The 3,432-nt window shown below is 38.8% G+C and overlaps 1 pseudogene; it reads left to right on the top strand.

The window, feature by feature from the left end:
* Window positions 1-2,735: 2,735 nt before the first annotated feature.
* LOC116864100 lies at window positions 2,736-3,205 on the top strand (annotated as a pseudogene).
* The last annotated feature ends 227 nt before the right edge of the window (window positions 3,206-3,432 follow it).

The following is a 3,432-nucleotide window of genomic DNA, read 5'->3' as shown; positions in this document are numbered from 1 at the left end:
AGCCATGAAAAAAAACTTGAGGCCCAGGTAACTTCACTTGAAAATGCTTTCATGTACTTAAGGAAAAACTAAACAATCTCATAAAAACTTCTTCTGAGAACAGAGAAGTATCAAGTATCACAATTCATGTTAAGAGACCAGGATAACATTCACCTAAAACCCTTCAATAAGGATATTAAAAGAAAAATATAGACCAATTCCTCTAGTAAATGTAGATGCAAAAAGTACATATGAAAACCAAATCCAGTTTTCTAGAGAAAGGGTAATATTATATGACCAAATAGCACTTGCTCCAGGAATGCAAAGTTGGCTTAGCATTCAAAATGCAGTCGAGTACTTGACTACGGTAATAGAATAAAAAAGAAAACCATGCATTTCAAAAATATAACAAAAGCACTTAATAAAACCCAAATCCCATTCATGGTAAAAACTCAGCTACCTAAGCATTAAAAATACTTTCTTAATATCATGAAGGGTATCTACAGAACACCTATTTCAATATTGTATATCAAAAGGTGAAAGACTATGATTATCAGAGCAAAAATCCTCAATAAATACTAGCAACTAAAATTCAACAGCAGGGGCACCTGGGTGGCTCAGTGGGTTAAGCCTCTGCCTTCAGCTCAGGTCATGATCTCAGGATCCTGGGATTGAGTCCCGCATCGGGCTCCATGCTCAGCAGGGAGCTTGCTTCCCCCTCTCCCTCTGCTGCTCCCCTCACTGTGCTCTCTCTCCTTCTCTCACTCTCTGTCAAATAACTAAATTCTTTGAAAAAAATAAATAAATAAATAAAATTCAACAGCACATCAAAAGGATTATACAACATGGCCAAGTGGGATTTATTCCTGGAACGAAAGGATGATTTAACACATGAAAAATCAATCGGTGTTAATATGCCACATTGACAGGATGAAGAGAGAAAAGACATAATCTTCTCAATTGCTGCAGAAAATACATCTGACAAGATTAAGGACCTCTTCTAACAAAAAAACTTTTTAAAAATCTAGGAACACAAGGAAACTACTTCAATATAGTCAAGGCCATTTATGAAAAGCCCATAACTAAAATCATATTCAATGGTGAAGAAAAACTTTCTCCTCTAAGATCAGGGACAAAACAGAGATGCTAACTTTTATCATTTCTATTCAATACAGTACTAGAAGTCCTAGCCAAAAGCAATTAGACAAGAAATAGAAACAAAAGGCACCCCAATTAGAAATGAAGTTAAATTATCTGTTTCCAGGTGACATGATAGTATATACAGAAAACCCTAAAGATTTGGGGGGAAAAAAATTAAAAAACCCTGGTAGAATAAATAAATTTAGCAGAGTCGCAGGATACAATAATATCAAGACACAAAAATCAGTTGTTTCTACACAATAACAATGAACAATCCAAAAATAAGTTGAAGAAGACAATCCCATCTACAAGAGCATCAAAAGGAATAAAATACTTGGGAATATATTTAACCAAGGAAGTAAAAGTCTTGTACACTGAAAACTACAAAACACCGCCGGAAGAAATTTTAAAGAAGACACAAATTGATGGAAAGACATTCTGTGCTTATGAATTGGAAGGCTCTGTATTAGGATGTCAGGATGTTACGATCACCATTCTAAGTGATCTACAGATTTCTTTTTAAGTATGTATGTATGTATGTATGTATGTATGTATGTATTTATTTGATACAGAGAGAGAAAGAGCATAATAAGTAGGGGGGTGGGTGGCAGGCAGAGGGAGAGGCAGAAGCAGGCTCCCCAGTGAGCAGAGAGCCCAAGGCAGGACTCAATCCCGGGACTCCAGGATAATGACCTGAGCTGAAGGCAGATGCTTAACCTACTGAGCCACTCTGGCTCCCTATGATCTAAAGATCCTTCTCAAAATCCAAAAAGAATTTTCTGCAGAAATAGAAAGTGCCATTCTAAAAATCATAAGGGATCTCAAGGGGTACCAAATAGCCAAGTACTTGTTTTGTGCATAATTATATACCCACCAAATTCCTATGCTGAAGCTCTAGCCTCCCCCAAGCCCTTTCCACATAGCTCAGAATATAACCATATTTGGAGATAGGACCTTTAAAGAGATGAGTTAAAATGAGGCCTTTGGATGGGCCTTAATCCAGTCAGACTCTGAGAGGAAATTCAGATCAACAGGGACACCAGGGATGTACCCACAGAGAGGAAAGGCCCTGTGAAGACAGAACAAGAATGGGATCATCTGAAAGCCAAGAAGAGAGGCTACTTAAGAAACCAAACCTGCAGACACTGTGACCTTAAACTTCTAGCCTTTAGAACTGTGAGAAAATGATGTGAGAAATAATAAAAATAATAAATAAATAAAATAACTGTGAGAAAATAGTCTGCCACTACACACCCCATCTGGGCTACTTTGTAACAGTTATCCTAGCTAACTAATACAGCAGTCCTGAAAAAACAAACTTAGAGGCCTCACAGTTTAGGATTTCAAAACTTATTACAAAGCTCTAGTAATCAAGAGTATGGTACTGGCATATAGACAGACATACAGACCAATGGAGTAGAATGGAGACCTCAGAAATAAACCCTCAGTTACAGGGTCAAATGACTGTCAACAAGTGTGCCAAGACCATTCAACGGTGAAAGGACTGTCTCTTCCACAAATCAGGTAGGAAAGAATAAATAACCACACACAAAAAATGAAAGTTGGATCCTTACCATAAACCACACAAAAATGGCTCTTTCATCTGGGCTGCCAACATGTCATGCAGACTAAGGAAGACCCAGAAACCTCGGCGCCATCAAAGCCGGGGCCACGGCTGCTTTAGCAAACACCAGAAGCACCCAGGAGGCCTGGGTAATGCTGGCCGTGTGCATCGCCACAGGATCAGCTTTGGCAAACACAACCCATGTTGCTTTGGAAAAGTCAGTATGAGGTATTACCGCATAAAGAGTAACTCGAGCTTCTGCCCAACTGTCAACCTTGATAAACTGTGGACCTGGGTCAGCAAGGATCCATGGGTAAATATGGACAGAAACAAAAGTAGAGCTACTCTTATCACTCATGTGGTGCAATCAGGGGCTACTATGGAGTTTTGGAGCAGGGAGAGCTTCCAAAACAGCCTGCTATCATGAAGGCCAAATTCTCCATCACGAGAGCTGGGGAGATTAAGCACTGAGGGTTCTGTGTCCTGGTGGCTCGATGTGGAGGGAGATTCATTCAATGCTAACGAGTGAAAAAAAAAATGCAAAAATGAATTTAAAGTGGATCAGAGACTTAACTGTAAGATCTTAACTCTTAGAAGAAAACAGGGGAAAAGCTTCATTATATTAGGTTGGCAGAAATTTCCTGGATATAATACCAAAGCATAAGGAACACAACTAAAAACTGATATATAGGACATCAAATTAAAAACTTCTGTGCCTCAAAAGACACAAGTGACATAACGAAAAGACA

This window comes from Lontra canadensis, unplaced genomic scaffold (assembly GCF_010015895.1).
Source record: "Lontra canadensis isolate GAN:19392208 unplaced genomic scaffold, GSC_riverotter_1.0 scaffold1, whole genome shotgun sequence".
NCBI lineage: Eukaryota > Metazoa > Chordata > Mammalia > Carnivora > Mustelidae > Lontra > Lontra canadensis.
This window is presented reverse-complemented; position numbering and strand designations above follow the sequence as displayed.